Below are 20697 nucleotides of genomic sequence, written 5' to 3' on the forward strand. Positions count from 1 at the left end.
TCCATGATCAGTGGGGCTATCATATAGGTCCATTTAAAACATGCCTAGGATTTTTTCTTCATTCAAGTGAACTCAGTCTGAATTTTTGAGGCCAACTATTCGTCACATGATCGGAAACAGCTGTGTGACCACGACGAGTGGCATTCGGGACAAATTCATGCATGAATTCAAAGGTCCCCTTGTTACCCAAGCGCAAGTATCCTTTAAGGTCTGAAATCCACACCCAAACCTTTAAATCGCCTGGACTCGGCTCGAGCCGAAGTTGCACAACACATATCTTAAAGGTGAGACAAAGATGTATCTTTTGCACTCAATATTTGAATACAAGACATCAAGAGAAATACCACTGTTTGAATGTGTTGTTGCAATCTGTTTGTGTTTGAATTTGTTGTTGCAAAGAGATCTTAGTCTAACAGACACGAGTGAGAATAAGAATTGATAAGTTCGGGTCCATGGCTAACTGCCTTCATAGCTCAGTGGATAGAGCACTGGTCTTGTTAACCAGGGTCGTGAGTTTCGATCCTCACTGGAGGCTCATTTTTTCTTGTACAGATTTCTATCACCCAGGTGTCAGGATGCCATTGTGTTACCCGGACGGTGAATGTCCCTCAGAGGCAAATCAGCCACCCAGCAGACATTTCAGTTACATCAACATGAGAGAATTATAGGCTTGAAAGGAAATTCTTCATCTTTTGAGATGTAAAGTAGAGAATAAGATAAACTACCCGAGTCGCGATTGACCTAATTTATGTTTATCTTGATCTGTCTCTTGTTTTCAATTCAGGTTTAAATATGTAGAATGTCCCAATTTTTCCATATCAGAATGTATTTGACTGCTTGAAGCGTAGCTGAGTAATTTGCAGTGAAAATGTTCAGCTGTTTATCAACTGCCCCGGTGGCACAATCGGTTAGCGCGCCGTACTTATAGTCAGTACCTTCCCCATGATCACCCATGGGATGAGGAATGCGGAGGTTGTGAGTTCGAGCCTCACCCCGGGGCATGCATCATTTGTTTACTTTTTCTGACATTTTCACAAAGCCCTCACTCACGTTTCACCTCCAGCGTCATGAAAGGGAGTGTATGGCAGATAAAATACATCTTGTAAATCGCAGCTGGCACATTTTTGATATATCTGAAATTTAGAATATCCCATGTGAATGGTGTTTACACAGACAAATCCTGACTGCAATCGACTGCCCTGGACCTACAGGCCAGCAAAACCGAGCGTAAATTGGCAACGGTTATCAGATGCCTCCATAGCTCTAGTGGTGAGAGCACTGGTCTTGTAAACCAGGGTCGGCTGAGTTCGATCCTCACTGGGGGCTGAATATCTTTTATCAGAGTTTTAACAGCTGTAGGCCCGGGGCGGTCGATTGCAGTCGGTTCTGTGCCACCATTCCGTGGGATGTTACTAGATTTCGATATATCAAAATGTGTCAGTTGCGATTTTACAGATGTGTTTTGCCGCCACTCCCTTTCGCGACGCTGGAGGGTGAAATGGGGTGGTTTTGTGAAAATGTCAGAAAGTAAACAAAATGATGCATGCCCGGGTGAGGGCTCCGAACTGCAGCGTCGCATTCCTGTCCATGGTGATCATGGGAAGGTACTGACTATAAGTACGGCGCGCTAACCGGTTATTGCCACCCGGGATGGCTGATAAACAGCTGAACATTTTTCACTGCAAATTACTCAGCTACGCTGAAAGGCAGTCAAATACATTCTGATATGGAAAATTGGGACTATTCTACATGATTAAACTGAATTGAAAACAAAGGGAGACGGTTCAAGATAAACATAAATTAGGTCAATCACTGACTCGGAATCAGTTTATCTTATACTTTACACTTCTCAAAAGATATGAAGAAGAATTTCCTTTCAAGCCCTATAAATTTCTCTGTATTTGATGTAACTGGGAAATATACACTGGGTGGCTGATTTTGCCTCTGGGGGACGTTCACCGTCCGGGTAACACAATGGCATCCTGACACCTGAATTGATAGAAATCAATACAAAGAAAATGAGCCTGCCAGTGAGGGATCGAACTCCACGACCCCTGGTTAGCTTTAACAAGACCCAGTACTCTATCCACTGAGCTATGAAGGCAGTTAGCCATGGACGAACTTATCAATTCTTGATATCACTGGTGTCTGTTAGACTAAGATCTCTTGCGGCAGCAAATTCAGGCACGAACAGATTGCAACAACACCTTCAAACAATGGTGGTGACCTTTGGATGTCTTATATTAAATGACCGAGTGCGAAAGATACATTTTGTTCACTTTTGAATATGTGTTGTGCAACTTCGGCTGAGCCGAGGTCAGGCATTTAAAGGCTTGGGTGTGGATTTCCAGACCTTAAAAGGACCACTTGCGCTTGGGCAGCAAAGGGACCCAGCGGATTCATGCATGAATTTGTCCCGAATGCCACTGTCGTGGTCACACAGCTGTTTCCGATCATGTGACCATAGTTGGCCTCAAATTTCGGGCTGCGAGTTCACTTGAATGAAGAAAAAATCCTAGCATGTTTTAAATGGGACCTATATGATGGCCCCAATTGATCATGGATGTCACGACCCCTAGTGTGGAGACCAGCACCCTAAGCACTGAGCTAGGAGTCTGCTTGCACAGGACTTCTCCATGGTGCCTCATGAAGAGGGTTAATCAGCTCAACTACAAAAAGGTTAAAACTCCGATAAAAAGATATCCTAGCCCCAGTGAGGATCAGACTGCGACCCCTGGTTTTACAAGACCAGTGCTCTCACCACTGAGCTATGGAGGCATCTGATAACCGTTATGGCTATGCCACGGTTTTAACAGCTGTAGGCAGGGCGATCGATTGCAGTCAGAGACTGATGTAATGTAAACACCATTCACATGGGATATTCACAGAATTTCAGGATATAATAAAATGTTGTCAGTTGCGATTTACAAGATATGTTTTACCTGCCATACACTCCTTTCATGACGCTGGAGGTGAAATGGGAGTGAGGTTTTTTGTGAAGAATGTCAGAAAAGTAAACAAAATGATGCATGCCCGGTGGAGGCTCGAACTCACAACCTCCATTCTCATCCCATGGTGATCATGGGAAAGGTACGGCCTATAAGTACGACGCGCTAACCGGCATGGTGTGCCACCGGGGCAGCCTGATAAACAACTGAACATTTTCACTGCAAATTACTCAGCTACGCTTCAAGCAGTCAAATACATTCTGATATGGAAAATTGGGACATTCTACATATTAAGCTGAATTGAAAACAAAGAGACAGTTCAAGATAAACTATAAATTAGGTCAATCGCGACTCGGGTAGTTTATCTTATTCTCTACTTACCTCTCCAAAGATGAAGAATTTCCTTTCAAGCCTATAATTCTCTCATGTTGATGTAACTGAAGGAAATGTCTGCTGGGTGGCTGATTTGCCTCTGAGGGACATTCACCGTCCAGGTAACACAATGGCATCCTGACACCTGGGTGATAGAAATCTGTGCAAGAAAAATGAGCCTCCAGTGAGAGGATCGAACTCACAACCCCTGGTTAACAAGACCAGTGCTCTATCCCACTGGGAAGCTGAAGGCGGTTAGCCATGGACCCGAACTTATCAATTCTTGATACTCACTAGTCTCCTGTAGACTAAAGATCTCTTGCAACAACAAATTCAAACCTACAAAACAGATTGCAACAACACATTTCATGACAGTGGTATTTCTTTGGATGTCTTATGTTAAATATTGAGTGCAAAAGATACATTTTGTTCACTTTTAAGATTATGTGTTGTGCAAGTTCGGCTGAAGCCGAGGTCAGGCATTTAAAGAGGCTTGGAGTTGTGGATTTCAGACCAGCAAAGGATACTTGCGCTTGGGTATAAAGGGGACCTTGAATTCATGCGCTGAGATTTTGTCCCGAATGCCACTGTCGTTGGTCGCACAGCTGTTTCCCGATCAGCGTGACGAATAGTTGGCCTCAAAGATTCAGACTGAGTTCACTTGAATGAGAGAAAATGTCTAGCATGTTTTAAATGGACCTATGATGGCCCCAGTTGATCTCATTGATGGACCGACCCCTAATTAGGGAGACCAGCACCCTAAGCACTTTGAGCTAGGAGTCTGCTTACGCAGGGACTTCTCCATGATTGCCTCATGAAGAGGGTTTATCAGCTCAACTGCAAAAGGTTAGAAACTCCGATAAAGATATCTGGCCCCAGTGAGGATCAGACTCGACCCCTAGTTTACAGGACCAGTGGTATCACCACTGAGGCTATGGGGCATCTGGTAGCCATTTGCCAATTTGCCACGGTTTTGGCAGCCTGTAGGCCCAAGGGCGGTCCGATTGCGAATCAGGTTGTGTCTGTGTAAACACCATTCACGTGGGATATTCTAGAATTTCAGATATATCAAAGAATGTGTCGGTTGCGATTTCAAGATGTATTTTTTTACCTGCCATACACTCCCTTTCATGACGCTGGAGGTGAAATGGGAGTGAGGGTTTATTGAAAATGTCCAGTAAGGCAGCCAGTAGTGCATGCGGAGGTGAACTCGAACTCACAACCTCCGCATTCCCTCATCCCATGGTGATCATGGGGAAGGTGCCAACTATAAGTACGGCGCTAACCGATTGTGCCAGGACGGCAGCTGATAAACAGCTGAACATTTTCACTGCAAATTACTCAGCTACGCTTCGAAGCAGTCAAATACATTCTGATATGGAAAATTGGGACATTCTACATATTAAACTGAATTGAAACAAGAGACAGTTCAAGATAAACATAAATTAAGGTCAATCCGCGACTCGGGTAGTTTTATCTTATTCTCTACCACTTTACCTCTCAAAAGATGAAGAATTTCGCTCCAGAAGCTCATTCTCTCATGTTGATGTAACTGAAATGTCTGCTGGGTGGAGCTGAGTTGCCTCTAGGGGACATTCACCGTCCGGGTAACACAATGGCATCCCTGACACCTGGGTGATGAAATCTGTACAAGAAAATGAGCCTCCGGTAGAGGATCCCGAACTCACGACCTGTGGTTAACCAAGGACCAGTGCTCTATCCACTGAGCTATGAAGGCAGTTAGCCATGGACCCGAACTTATCAATTCTTATTCTCACTCGTGTCTGTTAGACTAAGATCTCTTGCAACTTACAAGATTCAAGAAACACAAACAGATTGCAACAGCACGTTTCAAACAGTGGTATTTCTTTGGATTGATACATGTTCGAAAAATATTGAGTGCAAAGAGGCTGTTTGTTTCACTTTAGAGATATGTTATTGTGCAACTTCGGCTGAAGACCGGAGTCCGGCATTTAAAGGCTTGGGTGTGGATTTCCAGACTTCTTAAGGGATACTTGCGCTTGGGTAACAAAGGGGACCTTGAATTCATGCATGAATTTGTCCCGAATGCCACTGTCGTGGTCACTGCGGCTGATTTTCCGATCATGTGACAGAATAGTTGGCCTCAAAATTCAGACTGAGTTCGCAGATGAAGAAAAAATCTAGCATGTGTTTTAAATGGACCTATATGATAGCCCCAATTGATCATGGATGTCACGACACCTAATTGTAGGAGACCAGCGCCCTAAGCACTGAGCTAGAGAGTCTGCTTGCACAGGACTTCTCCCATGGTGCCTCATGAAGAGGGTTAATCAGCTCAACTACAAAGGGATTTCCGAGCTCCGATAAAAGATATCTAGCCCCGAAGTGAGGATCGAACTCACGACCCCTGGTTTACAAGACCAGTGCTCTCACCCACTGAGCTATGGGGCATCCTGATAACCGTTGCCAATTTGCCACCGGTTTTAACAGCTCATGAGCCCAGGGCAGTCGGTGCAGTCGGGTTTGTCTGTGTAAAACACCATTCACATGGGATATTCTAAATTTCAGATATATCAAAATGTGTCGGGTTGCGATTTACAAGATGTATTTTGCCACCATACACTCCCTTTCATGACGCTGGAGGTGAAATGGGAGTGAGGGAGTTTATTGAAAATGTCAGAAAAGTAAACAAATGATGCATGCCCCGGAGGTGAAGAGCTCGAACTCACAACCTCCGCATTCCCTCATCCCATGGTGATCATGGGAAGGTACTGACTATAAGTACGGCGCGCTAACCGGTTATTGCCACGGGACAGCTGATGAAACAGCTGAACATTTTTCACTGCAAATTACTCAGCTACAGCTTCAAACAGTCAAATACGATTCTGATATGGAAAGGGTGGGACATTCTACATATTAAGCTGAATTGAAAACAAGAGACAGTTCAAGATAAGGCATAGAATTAGGTCAATCGCGACTCGGGTAGTTTTATCTTATTCTCTACTTTACCTCTCAAAGATGAAGGGGTTTCCTTTCAACCTATAATTCTCTCATGTTGATGTAACTGAAATGTCTGCTGGGTGGCTGATTTGCCTCTGAGGGGACATTCACCGTCCAGAAGTAACACAATGGCATCCATGACACCATGGAGTGATAGAAATCTGTACAAAAGAAGGCCAGAGCTCCAGTGAGGATCGAACTCACGACCCCTGGTTAACAAGACCAGTGCTCTATCCACTGAGCTATGAAGGCAGTTAATGCATGGACCCGAACTTATCAATTCTCATGGCTCCCACTCGTGTCTGTTAGACTAAAGATCTCTTTTTAACAACAAATTCAAAACTGGAAACAGGTTGCAACAACACATTCAAACAGTGGTATTTCTTTGGATGTCTTATGTTAAATATTGAGTGCAAAAGATGCATTTTGTTCACTTTAAAGGTATGTGTTGATACCTTCAGCTGACCGAAGTTGAGCATTTAAAGGCTTGGGTGTGGATTTGAGACCTTAAAGGATACTTGCGCTTGGGTAACAAAGGGACCTTGAATTCATGCATGAATTTGTCCCGAATACCACTATCATTGGTCACTGTGGCTGCGATCGATGTGACGAATAGTTGGCCTCAAAATTCAGACTGAGTTCACTTGAATGAAGAAAAAAATCTAGCATGTTTTAAATGGACCTATATGATAGCCCCCAATTGATCATGGATGTCCACGACCCTAATTAGCAGGAGACCAGCACCCTAAGCACTGAGCTAGGAGTCTGCTTACTGGAACTCTCCATGGTGCCTCATGAAGAGGGTTAATCAGCTCAACTACAAAAAGGTTAAAACTCCGATAAAGATATCTAGCCCCAGTGAGGATCGAACTCACGACCCCTGGTTTACAAGACCAGTGCTCTCACCACTGAGCTATGGAGGCATCTGATAACCGTTTGCTTGATTTGCCACGGTTTTTAACGGCTTTACGGCCCCGGGGCGGTGATTGCAGTCAGGGATTTGATCTGTTGGCAAGCACCATTCACATGGGATTATTCTAAATTTCAGATATATCAAAATGTGTCGGTTGCGGTTACAAAGTGTATTTTTTACCTGCCATACACTCCCTTCACATTGACGCTGGAGGTGGGAAATGGGAGTGAGGAGTTTTATTGAAAATGTCAGAAGAGTGAAGCAAAGTGAAGTGCATGCCCGGGTGAAACTCAGGCGCCCAACAACCACTCCCTCATCCCATGGTGATCATGGGAAGGTACCGACTATAAGTACGGCGCGCTAACCGATTGTGCCACCAGGGCAGCTGATAAACAGCTGAACATTTTCACTGCAAATTACTCAGCACACTTTCAAGCATGATCAAATACATTCTGATATGGAAAGTTGGGTTATTCTACATATTAAACTGAATTGAAAACAAGGAGACAGTTCAAGATATAAACATAAATTGAGGTCAATCGCGACTCCGGGTGTTTTATCTTATTCTCTACTTTACCTCTCAAAGATGAAGAATTTCCTTTCAAGCCTATAATTCTCTCATGTTGATGTAACTGAAATGTCTGCTGGGTGGCTGATTTGCCTCTGAGGACATTCACCGTCCAGGTAACTATTGGCATCCTGACACCTGGGTGATAGAAATCTGTACAAAGAAAAATGAGCCTCCAGTGAGGATCGAACTCCACGACCCTGGTTAACAAGACCAGTGCTCTATCACTGAGCTATGAAGGCAGTTGACCATGGACCCAGACTTGTCAATTCTTATTCTCCACTCGTGTCTGTTAGACTAAGATCTCTTGCAACAAGCATTTCAAACACAAACAGATTGCAACAACAACACATTCAAACATTGGTACTTCTTTGGATGTCTTATGTGTTAAATATTGAGTGCAAAGATGCGTTTGTTCACTTTAAGAGATGTGTTGCTTACCTTCGGCTGAGCTCACAGATTTCAGGGTCTAAAACCACTACAGATTGGCACAGGACTCTAGAGCGAATTTAAATTAATTTGAAAAAAGTATACTCAATTTTATCAAAATAACCAAGACCCAATGATAATGCGGTGTTAAAATATAGTCACTGTACAGGGCTTGGCGTGACCAACTGATAGAATCGGCAATTCAACCACCCGTCTGGTGAAGTTGGGGCCGAAGAGGTGTGTTGAGCCGTGGAACACAGTTCCAGGCTCCCAGTGCCCTCAACCACCAGACTCCGTCCTCCAAGACACAGGGGCGCAACCACCGGCAAACAGGTTACCCAATTCGGTCTTATGACCAGCAATGGGGTGCTGTGGATCAATGTACCACCGGTGCATCTGAAGTTGAAGAAACCATTAAGTTAGCAACACCACCGAGGAGGTGTCATCACGATTAATGATAATAATTTTTGTTACGAAATCAACAACTGCTAGAACCACTGGCGCTGCAGTGTCGGAACCTACCACGTGTCCCACATCAGTGATCAGTTTGGAGCTTCCTTTGAAGAGGGAAAACACCGTCACTGTCATCCACCCAAACCTGACCAGTTAACAGCAATCCAGGTGAGTGGGTGTTATCCTGTGTTTTTATTAATTTGACAGTCCACAGTAATTGAGTGGTTTGTTAAATAAGCCTTTAATTGAGCATTGTATTAATCGGCCTGTAATTGAGTATTGTATTAATCGGCTGCTGGTGGAGTATTGTATTAATCGGCCTGTGGTGAGTATTGTATTAATCGACCTGTGGTAAGGTGGTAGTAATCGGCTGGTGAGTATTGTATTAATCGGCTTTGGTGATATTGTATTAATCGGCCTGTAATTGAGTATTGTATTAATCGGCCTGTAATTGGTATTGTATTAGTGGCCTGTAATTGAGTAGTGTAATTGTTATATTTTCTACAGGTGAGGAAGGAACAAGCAGGACAATATCTACAAGATTATCCTCACTGTGCAGGCAGCCTGCAGAGGATTAGGATTAGTGATGTTGTTTTAGGGGAAGGGTCGTCCGCTGGTTGGCGAACTTAACTCGTAGGGACAGATTCAAGCTGACAGACTATCCAGACTGATATCAACTCACCAATTATCCATATTCAATTAATGTCACTGAATAAAATTCATCTTGTTTGCAGCTATATATTATGCAGGAAAATGCTTAGTCACTATCATTGGAAAGTCACCATCAGCTCTACGTCCATGTAGTCCAACAACAAGATGGCTCCTCCTGATTTATGGACTTCTTCAGACAAAGTAGGCCACCTACCATAGATTCTTCAGCATTATTAAGAGAAGTCATCAGAGCTGAATATCAATCTTTAGACTGCAATTGTTTTTTACAGACTCTGAGCCTGCAGCCCAGAACGCCATCAAGACGTGTTTCGGTGTCAACTGAAGGCTGTTTATTCCACTTCAGACAGGCTATCTGGAGAAATGTTTGGAAATGTGGCTTGCAGATGAGGGTTTGTGACTGACCCAGAAATAGCCAAGTTTGTGAGAATTGCTTCCTCTTTTGCCACTGGTGAGACTAGAGGACATTGACGATGTGTGGCTCAGTGCTTTTGAACAATGTGTGAACCAGTTTGCGGACTATGGCACTGCAGTGAATTGAAGTCCTGGTAGACGGTGTGGATGTACACCGTGGGTACCAGAACCACAAATCATGTGAAGAATGTGCAAGACTCAGCAAACTTGGCCAGAATCACTTGTATATACTCCCATTGACTGCTGGACAGTAGCCACTTACTTCAGTCAACGGTTCTGAACAAGATTTTGTAAAATAATCCATACAGTTTATACGCCCAGGCTAATGTATTGTAAAGAACAAATTCGTGACGTTGAAAAGTTTATTGTCGGGCGCCAGCTTTGTAGAAGAAGCACAACAGAAGCGCATCAGCTCTGACCAAACCTGAGGGTCGACAGAACCACGCAAGCCTCGGTAGCCGTACGGGGGCTTCGTCAGAAGGAACCCTAGGTCATGGACTTTGAGGCAAATATGTTATGGTTGTGTAGATACAGTAAGTAAGTATTTAAATATACTTTTAACTAAAATAACTTTATAAACCTATGGTTTTCTGCAGTAAAGTGGTTCCTTCTAGAACTCTGGGTAGACCTCTGCCAACACTTTGCACCAGACACGGGACGAAGAACACGTTTCGAAACCTCATAACAGATTAAATTTCGATCATTTCATAACCTGGGTTTTGAAATGGTCGTTATTATTCCCTGATATGAGGTTTTGCAATGTTTCGTATTTATGATTCAGACAACTGGTCTTGCTATGACTGATCGTAAAATATCTCATTATTGAAAGCTTCCAATATAAAAGTGGCGATGCTTTGGTTTCGAACCAACGAAGCCTTCAGCTCTAACTTGAAATTTCACCCACTAGGCTACGAAGGACCGCTGTAAAAATGAAGATTGTTTGTCTGTACGAAGCATTATTGTTCCTCACAAGACGGGTACTGCGGGCAGCGCACGGTGCAAGGACACAGGTAGCGCGTGCAGAGCACGTGCATTGCGCTGATGCAGGCAATGCGTGGCTGCCAGTCGCATCTCAGTTGACACCGACTGTTCCATCATTTTGCGGGCTGTTCCATCGATGTTGTTCTGCTCAGTATATGCACCAAATTGAAAATAATACATATTTGTGTTTGCATTCATGACGGTTCATAAAGATTGGACAAAAACCTGCGGTCTTGGTCGGAATTATGGGCCCTTGGGCCTGCAGGGCTGCGGCCACTCAGTTTAACAAGCTCCGTCCTGCAGTTCTCGCGTTTTACAATCCCATTAAGACCTAGGAGTCATGCTTTATACTTTACATAAATGTGTAATGGTGCTTTTATTGCTTTAAGTTGGATGAAAACGTCATGCCTGAAGACTTCTCTCATCGTGACATAGAAGCAAAAGGTGAGAGGCATATCGTGTTTGCCACTGACCGACAGTTACAGCACTAAACTACACTTTGGTGCGGCGTACAACTTAACTCACTTGTGCGTGCCGAGTGGGACTTTAAGCTGATGCCGCTTGTTTTTGTGATTATGTCAAGACAAGCATCTGATCACGTTTAGGTTTTCAAGCGCTACTAGAGGTTCTTCCCAACACACCTGAAGTAAAGATTATTTTGGCATTGTGTCCAAGTTCCAATTTTGGTGTTTAGTAAAATATGTATGGCTGGCACGGGCGAATGAACAACAAGGTGGGAGGGCAGCCATTGGGGATCAGACTCATCCCAGAGCTCACCGTGGACCCAGCCTCCTACCCCTACAGACCAGGCTCATCCCAGGCTCCACCGTGAACCCAGCCCTCTGCCCCTGTCCATCCTTGAACCCAGCCCTACAGACCAGGCGCATCCCAGGGGCTCACGCCGTGAAGGCGGCCCCTACCCCTACAGACCAGATTCATCCCAGGAGGCTCCACCCGTGAAGGCCCCTACCCCTACAGACCAGGCTAATCCCAGAGCTCCACCGTGAAGGCAGCCTCCTACCTACAGACCAGGCTGATTCAAGAGGGACATGTGGGCATACATCAGAAAGTCGTCATCAGCAAGACAGGATGAGGTCTTCGGGTGTAGAGTTCCTTCAAGGATGGGGACTTGTCTCTGTTCTCTGAGATGTTCTGCTATTCATGGACCGATCATTCAGTGAATTAACAACAAACAATTAATCTTAAAATGTTGTATGATGCGCTATTTAAATGTCCAATTATATTGTATCATAAAGAAGTGAGGCTCCTATTTATTCAACAGCTTATGATATGATGAATGAGGGAATACCCCCAGTCAAGAAGTAACTGGTGTTTTATTACAATTCAGATGTTTTCTTTTGTCTAGACATCTTGTTAGCAATACCATAAACTGTTATATCAAATGCTGTAAGATACGTTGAATTAAGTTGGCAACTAATTAGGTTGGCAAAAACCATTATTACAAAATAAATAACCCTTAGGAGGAAGTAATATCTGAAGTAAGCTACTATGCAGGGTATGAATCGACACAACTGTAGAAAGGAAATTGGAGATAAGGATAAGAACACTTGTAGAGGTGCTGTATCTAAAGTTCATACAACTTACACTTGAATCTGATCGATGCACTTCCTATTTTATAATTTGGAAAAATGTAAACAACGAGATCAAAGCATTATTTGATTGGGGAGATGGTACAATAACCAGAACAGAGTCTGTTGGATACTAATAATAATTCTACTTTTCCCTTATTTGCAATGTAATTTAGAAAAACTTTCCGAGGAAGAAATGAATTCATGTGGAATGGCTATTTCAGTGTGAGCTCAGAGGCACCTAAGGTATGAATAGATCACCTGGCCCTGATGGACTAGCTGTTGGATTTCTTTGGATATCTTATGTCCGTCTTTTTACAAGTTTTAATTAGATTCATAAATGACATGATGACATGATATTACCCCCAAGGGAATTCTTTTACAGAAAGTGGTCACAAGGTTACTTATAAAATGACATATAAGTTAATAAAACACAAAACAACACAATAGACAGACAAAGTTAACAATCATTAAGAAGTCGAATACTTGCTGGAATAAAAGAATTTTTGAACTCTTTTTGTTTTAAAACTGAGGCATTTGGTATCGGCGGCCTGAAGGTAAAAGATGGTATTCAGAAAATGAGGCTGGGATCAAGTAAAATTTTCTCAGCAATTAATAACACGGGAATTAAAAGAGAAGATAAATCCGGGAAACAGACACCCCAGGATTTTACTTGCAATTAAAATGATTTTGTTAAGATAGAGTTTGCTTTTGATGCTAGAGGAACTATACCAGCATTGAATTGATAAAGTTAAAATACTTTCAACAAAACAACAAAACGACAGCATCACCTTTGAGCTTGTAACAGATCTCGGTTTGCGCATAAATACAATCTTTGCTGGCATTTTCTTAAAAACAAAATCGGTGTTTGGACCCCACTGTAGTTGGACCCCACTGCTAAGAACATACTCTTTCACGTTCCATTTAAAATAGTAAAATCAGTTAACATAATAAGACAGGAGACAAGAGTGACTGCCTGACAGGTTTGGTTTTACGCCACTTTTAGCAATTTTCCATCGACATCACGGCGGGGACACCGAAATGGGCTTCACACATTGTACCCATGAGGACTGGAGTCTTCGGCGTGACGAGCCAACACTTTAACCATTGACTACCCCGCCGCCCACAGGAGACAAGAGACGACAGAATTAATAACTGACCTGTTAATGATAAATATAGATTGTAAGCTTTATCACTGAGACTGTGAAATATCATGGCTAGCTGTTTGGAACTGTGGCATTTCTGTGAGAATGTTGTGTTACTAATAATCGTAAATATGATTCCTACCTCATCAAAATTGATCTAGAGAAAGCTTTGACAGGTTTCACGCCAAAATATATTTCACATTTTCATAAAATTTAACTGGAATTTTCTTTTCTTTTTATGGGTTAAAGATTTATGTACTGATACAAAGAATGTAATGTACCCAATGGTCAAGAACAATCCTGATATTACTGAGATTAATATCAGTAATGACATTAACTCTCTAATATATCAACATGCTGATAACACTAAAATCACTGTCTCAGATGTTAGGTGTCATGGAAACATTTCGTGTGACACTGAATGTGAGGTAACGGGTGCAAAAATCAACAATGAAGATTAAGAAATTTTGTTATTGGGCAAAAAAGGTTTCATTATATTTTCTTCCTAAATCGGTTAATGTTCAGAGATGTGCATAGAAATATCAGGCATTGCTATGGATAAAGCTATGGGTGAAACATTAAAGTGGAGATGAAAAGAGTGAAAATACTACCACTGTTGACCATGGGCAGCTTACTCTACAGAATGGTGGCAATATCATATGAGTTCGCTATGTGTTTGCTGTAATAACTGTTTCCACATTGGGTTGAGACATAAGTTGGAAAAAATAAATGTTTGACTGTTTTCTGTGAAATCTCTTGAAAATATGAAAACTTATTTAAAGAATATATAAGCCCATTGTATGCTCAGCTTTTCGCTGCATGGAATCAAATAACGAAGGAATATGACCATTACTTCAAATTCTATCAACCACTATTTAGAAATCCATGAGATTATATTTAATGGAAACACTCCTAGGTTTCAATGGTTTATTTCAAATGGACTGGCATGTAAACATATTTGTTTTGAAGTCATCAAAATTCATAGCTGGACAATTTATTTTGAAAATATTCCACGAGACCTTACCTGAGATGGGCATAAGTATGCAACAATGTTATGGGTCATTTTTATATGACCATCAGAGTGGAAAATAATCATGATTTTTACCCATTGATTTTGGCATAGGTGCGAGAATATTTCGCTCATATGACGACGTGCATGCGTGTTTATGTATGATTGTGCGGCTGCTTGTACTAGTCCAGACTGAAGCTGATTTTTATAGGTGCTTCAGCCCACTGAGATACCATGCCACAGTGAAGCATGAATGCCCTATGATGAGATAATATATGTAGTCATGGATAGGCATCAGATATAGAAATCTTTAAACATAAAAGTTGTGATAAATTACAAAAACATATGCTTAGCATTAGGGGTACAAAATCAGATAGAAGAGAATTCACGAGACGTGGTGGCAGAAGATGAATGAAACGTCGTGAAAAGAGCGATCCATGCACTACCAAGACATCGTTCCCAGATCGAACTGCCAAGCCTCTACACCAAGAGATCCAGTGGCGAACACGTACGGGTGATGGCGAAGACGAAGATACTGGTATTTACAGCTTTAGACATCCTTCGTCACTTGAGTCAGTCTTCTGTAACGACTTGCTGACAAGTCCATGAGATATTCACCTGTCTCTACTCGATTCATGCGGCAGAGGACTTTGTTTCCTCTAGTTTATGGTCTACTTCCCAACAAGAAGCAGATAACATACCACCGGTTCGTCAGCCATGTAGGATACTTTGCTGCTGCAAACAACAAAATCATCTCACCCATGTTTGTATTTACGGACTGACCAGCGTAAGGATTTAGTATATCGGTAAAATCTCCTCCCCAATCATATTATTTGGTTCTATCCACTTTTCCAGTTCTTTTATAAAATGTTAGCCTTTCATCGAAGGGCCATTGGGAGCATATACATTCAGTAAAGTAATATGTTTTACCATCCACATCAACTTCTGCTTTTAATAGTCTGCCCTCAGAGTCTCCCGTTACCATGTTAATTTGAGGTATTGACAGTTTGCGACACCAATATGAAAAGCTACCTACCTACGATTTACACTTGTTGAATTGCAAAATAAGATTTTTCGGGGAAGATATATGTTTATAGTTATTGACAAAAGTGTCATCCCAGAACGTCTCCTGTAGAAATGCTATGTCTACGTAGCTTGACGTGTTGATGAAGATGCTTATCGCAATTCAAACTTTCTCATCATCTCTTAGACCATTTTACATTCCATGACCATATGTTCATGTAATTAGTGAAGTAATAAATACATATATGAAGCATCAAGATTTGTTTTAACGTGATCTTTTTTTCCCTTTCTGGATTTTATCACATCCTTCTTTTTTCTAGGAGGCCTTCCCACATGAGCCTTAATAACATCCTCACTAGGTTTCAAGACATTCCATTTACTCCTCCTGCTTCCTGGAGCACCATCTCCTCGATAAGGCTGTACCCAGAACATTTGTGATTGTCTTCTGTAGGAACTTCTGTCACATCGCGATCATCAACATGTATATAATTGTCATTTGTTTCATTAACTCAGCTAGTCTTATCATGTTTAACGGTGTGTGCTTGTGACATCGTCTATGATACTGTTATCACAAGGAGATACACGTTGTTTGGTATCACTCTTCGCTTACCAACATGAATGCTTCTTCTATCAATTGTTTCTAGTAAAATGTCAAGAGACAAAGTCGATCATGTGTTTCTGATCAACTGTGACTTCAGAAACATCTTCTACTAATTCTTCAATGTCACCGAGTGGATTTGTCCTGATCCTTTCTTCCTCTTCTTCTTCTTCGCCTTCTTCTTCCATTTCCCTGAAGAACTGGCCCACTAGGCTATCGCATCCGCCTCCATGTCACTCATGTCATCCCTCATTTTCATAATCCACCACCTTGAGCGGTATCATAATTTTTCTTACAGACCCATCATCATAGCCAAGAAAGCAGTTGCGATTCCTTAAGGTTTACGTTTTACACCTGTGGCATTTTGGGAACACGGCAGTTGTATTGGGTATGTCCTGCGGATCCACAGTTTCTGCACACACAATGTTCCGGGCAGTTCCTTTCTCTGTGCTGATCAGATCAGGAACAATGATGACATACTTTCACCTGATCATTATATGGAGAACTCTGAAGAAGTCAAATCCTCCATGCGTTTTAAAATTTAATGCTGTATGGAAGACTATATATGAATTCCTGTGGGAAACTTTACCTGTGTGTACCTGGTTCCATCTTCCCAGTTAAGGTACCAAGGTATTTTTTCGTCTACGAATGGTGTCAACTTCATATACTCCAAACTGAATGTAGAACTTCCGTTATTTCTCCATCACCTGTTGTGTAGCTGGGCAGGTTCATGAATGACACAACAACTTTGTCATTTACTAAAGGAAGGTGTGATATCATGCACCTCATTGTTGACAATTGGCCCATCACCCAGTATTGATTTTACAGGCGGAATTCTCCCGCTATAAGGTAATTTCCTTAATAATTGTGTCTTGGTGTGCAACAATACAAACAGTGTTGTCCCCAATTCAAGTTCAAGAGCATTGCAGCCCGTCAAACGCTTTCGAGGCCCGAACGCATGACTCCCAAACTGCACTCGAATAACGCGTTCTCTTTCTGATAGACACGGGGTCGGCCATTTTCCTTGTTTTCACCTGTTGATAGGGGGTGGCCTTTGCCCCTAGCCTGGTGGCTCATAGTCAACTTTTTCAATAAACAAAGGTTTCAGAATAACCATAAACCATAATGTACCATTTGTTCAAGAGATGAGACAGGAATCTTCACAACCGATGAAGTACTTACTGAAAATATCAGAGCACTGCAAATCACCGTGTTCACACCACCTCACCAAGGGAGGTAACCACATTTGGTAGGCATATTATATTTTGCAAAATGTCGATTGACAGATCAGTAAAATGGCACACACAACATAGGATGGAGTCTACACATTGTCAAAAGTAATCCTTAGGTTTACGTTTACCTGTGGCATTTGGGAACACGACAATTGTATTGAACATCCTGGATCCACAGTTTCTGCACAATGTTCGGGCAGTTCCTTTTCTCCATGCTGATCAGAAGACAATGATGACATACTTTCACCTGATCATTGGAGAACTCTGAAGAAGTCAAATCCTCCATGCGTTTTAAATTTAATGCTGTATGGAAGACTATATGAATTCCTGTAGGAAACTTTACCTGTGTGTACTGGTTCCATCTTCCCAGTTAGTACCAGGAATTTTGATCTGCGGATGAATTATCCAACTTCATATACTCTCCAAACAGATAATAGAACTTCCATTATTTCTCCATCTGTTGGTAGCTGGGCAAGAGTTCATGAATGACACAACAACTTTGTCATTTACTAAAGGTGTGATATCATACACCTCATTGTTGACAATTAGCCCACATCACCAGTGATTTTTACATTCTCCGCTAACGTAATTTCATAATAATTGTGTCTTGGTGTGTAACAATAAACAGTGTTGTCCCCCAATTCAAGTTCAAGAGCCTTGCATACGTCAAACGCTTTCGAGGGAACTTGCGACTCCCAAACTGCACTCGAATAACGTTCTCTTTCTGATGGAGGCAGGGGTCGGGCGTTTCATTTTCCATAAGCTTTGACTCTGACTAGTGCTCTTGAGGGGAGACAAATTTTGATATAGTTGATTTCATTCGGAGGATTTCATTTTGTAATGTGACACGGTAAATGATGCTGAAATATTCTAAAATATTGGTGAGTCTCAAATATGCCTTTTCACTTGTTTATGGGACAATCTGAGTGCCGAGATGCTTATTTATATCGAAGTGAAGTATATGTGAATAGCAAACCTTTTCTGAAATGAAACTAGATATCAAAGTAGCATTTTAGACGTAATTTATTTACATGCTGCGGAGTGAGGACAATACATACAAAATAAAGCAAGTCGTTGTGGTTGACTTCCGTTAACGATTATTCCAAATTGTTAAAATGAAAAAGGTGCTTCCCAGACGGGGAGATCAGACCCCGGCCGTGGCGGTGAGAGCGCCAAATCCTAACCACTAGACCACCTGGGACCCTGATGGGCATGTCTGCACATGGGATTGGCATGTCTGTTGCGAACGTCAGGACAAGGTCGCATCCATAAATGGGCAAAAAATGCCCTTTTGAAACAACGACAATGAAGAGTAGATCTCTTCCCTTACAACAGAAATGAAGATTAAGTCTTTTATTCATCTAATATCATATATCATTGTCGCACATATTGCATTTAGTTAGTATTTATATACATTTACAGCAATGTTATTGACCTTGCATATATGAAATCCGCACATTTGGTAGGCATATTATATTTTGCAAAATGTCGATTGACAGATCAGTAAAAAATGGCACACAACATAAGAATGAGTCTACACATTGTCAAAAGTAAGGATGTACATATTATACATATGATGTGCAAGTGTTGATTGCATATATATCGTTGGTCGTCCTTTACAGTGATAGTCATTAAGGATTATTTTTCTTGGCCAAAATGGGGGCGAAATTAGAAATGCCTGCAGGACTGAATGAAACATGTGAAGAATAGCTGACAATTACCGAAGAAGAAAATGACAAAACATGTACTTCCCAGACGGGGGAATCGAACCCCGGCCGTGGCGGTGAGAGCGCCAAATCCTAACCACTAGACCACCTGGGACCCTGCAATAATATGGAAGGGAAGGTATTGTTTAAACCAAGAACATGTTGCAACCCCGATATATTTCCTACATACTCTTTACACTTACCCATGCACGCTTCCTTCTGTTTCATTTTCTTACTTCAAATAGAGTTTCAAATGTAAATGAATGAATCGTAGAGGAAGGCTTGGGTGCAGTCCATCCTTGGGATGAGTAATAGCTGTGGCCTCCACATTGTCATGAGACACTCATGTTGCATGTGCCAAATTAACCAAGGAACCGGTCGAGTCTACTTCTGCTGAGGGGGCAGAGACAACATGGATATAGTTGATTTCATTCGGAGGATTTCATTTTGTAATGTGACACGTAGAACAAAATGATGCTGAAATATTCTAAAATATTGGTGAGTCTCAAATATGCCTTTTCACTTGTTTATGGGACAATCTGAGTGCCGAGATGCTTTAGTTTATATCGAAGTGAAGTATATGTGAATAACAAACCTTTTCTGAAATGAAACTAGATATCAAAGTAGCATTTAGACATGTTGTTACGCATGTTGCGGAGTGAGGACAATACATACAAAATAAAAGCAAGTCGTTGTGGTTGACTTCCAGCACGATTATTCAAATTGTTAAAATGAAAAAGGTACTTCCCAGACGGGGGAATCAGACCCGGCCGTGGCGGTGAGGAGCGCCAAAATCCTAACCACTAGGACCACCTGGGACCCTGATGGGCATGTCTGCACATGGGATTGGCATGTCTGTTGCGAACGTCAGGACAAGGTCGCATCCATAAATGGGCAAAAATGCCCTTTTGAAACAACGACAATGAAGGTGCGATCTCTTCCCCTTGTGAGAATGAAGATTGAAGTCTTTTATTCATCTAATATCATATATCATTGTCGCGTTATATTGCATTTAGTTATTGTTTATATACATTTACGGTTAATGTTATTAACCTTGCATATATGAAATCCTACGCTATACACGCACATTTGGTGGGCATATTATATTTGCAAAATGTCGATTGACAGATCAGTAAAAATGGCACACAACATAAGAATGAGTCTACACATTGTCAAAAGTAAGAATGTACGTATTATACATATGATGTGCAAGTGTTGATTGTATATATATCGTTGGTCGTCCTTTACAGTGATAGTCGTTGCGATTATTTTTCTTGGCCAAATATGAGGCGAAGTGAAAATGCCTGCAGGACTAGATGAAACATGTGAAGAATAGCTGACAATTACCGAAGAAAATGACAAAACATGTACTTCCCAGACGGGAATCGAACCCCGGCCGTGGCGGTGAGAGCGCCAAATCCTAACCACTAGACCACCTGGGACCCTGCAATAATATGGAAGGGGAAGGTATTGTTTAAACCAAGAACATGTTGCAACCCCGATATATTTCCTACATACTCTTTTACACTTACCCATGCACGCTTCCTTCTGTTTCATTTTTCTTACTTCAAAAACAACATGGATATAGTTGATTTCATTCGGAGGATTTCATTTGCTTAATGTGACACGTATTAGAACAAATGCTGAAATATTCTAAAATATTGGT

The 20697-nt window shown here is 41.8% G+C and overlaps 9 non-coding genes across 9 annotated transcripts; 3 read left to right on the forward strand and 6 right to left on the reverse strand.

Moving 5' to 3' along the window:
* The first annotated feature begins 462 nt into the window (after positions 1-462).
* Trnat-ugu lies at positions 463-535 on the forward strand. The gene has a single exon. It is a non-coding gene; the product is annotated as a tRNA-Thr (tRNA).
* A 354-nt stretch (positions 536-889) lies between these two features.
* Positions 890-1001, forward strand: Trnai-uau. Its single transcript has 2 exons — positions 890-927; positions 965-1001. It is a non-coding gene; the product is annotated as a tRNA-Ile (tRNA).
* A 250-nt stretch (positions 1002-1251) lies between these two features.
* On the forward strand, positions 1252-1326 carry Trnat-ugu. Its single transcript has one exon. It is a non-coding gene; the product is annotated as a tRNA-Thr (tRNA).
* A 4351-nt stretch (positions 1327-5677) lies between these two features.
* Positions 5678-5753, reverse strand: Trnat-ugu. Its single transcript has one exon. It is a non-coding gene; the product is annotated as a tRNA-Thr (tRNA).
* Positions 5754-6476: 723 nt separating this feature from the next.
* On the reverse strand, positions 6477-6554 carry Trnat-ugu. The gene has a single exon. It is a non-coding gene; the product is annotated as a tRNA-Thr (tRNA).
* Positions 6555-7152: 598 nt separating this feature from the next.
* Positions 7153-7225, reverse strand: Trnat-ugu. Its single transcript has one exon. It is a non-coding gene; the product is annotated as a tRNA-Thr (tRNA).
* A 728-nt stretch (positions 7226-7953) lies between these two features.
* Positions 7954-8025, reverse strand: Trnat-ugu. Its single transcript has one exon. It is a non-coding gene; the product is annotated as a tRNA-Thr (tRNA).
* Positions 8026-19073: 11048 nt separating this feature from the next.
* On the reverse strand, positions 19074-19146 carry Trnae-cuc. Its single transcript has one exon. It is a non-coding gene; the product is annotated as a tRNA-Glu (tRNA).
* Positions 19147-20402: 1256 nt separating this feature from the next.
* On the reverse strand, positions 20403-20473 carry Trnae-cuc. Its single transcript has one exon. It is a non-coding gene; the product is annotated as a tRNA-Glu (tRNA).
* Positions 20474-20697: the final 224 nt, after the last annotated feature.

Source organism: Haliotis rubra, unplaced genomic scaffold, assembly GCF_003918875.1.
Source record: "Haliotis rubra isolate DU_JTF1 unplaced genomic scaffold, ASM391887v1 Scf227, whole genome shotgun sequence".
In the NCBI taxonomy this organism is placed as follows: Eukaryota; Metazoa; Mollusca; class Gastropoda; order Lepetellida; family Haliotidae; genus Haliotis; species Haliotis rubra.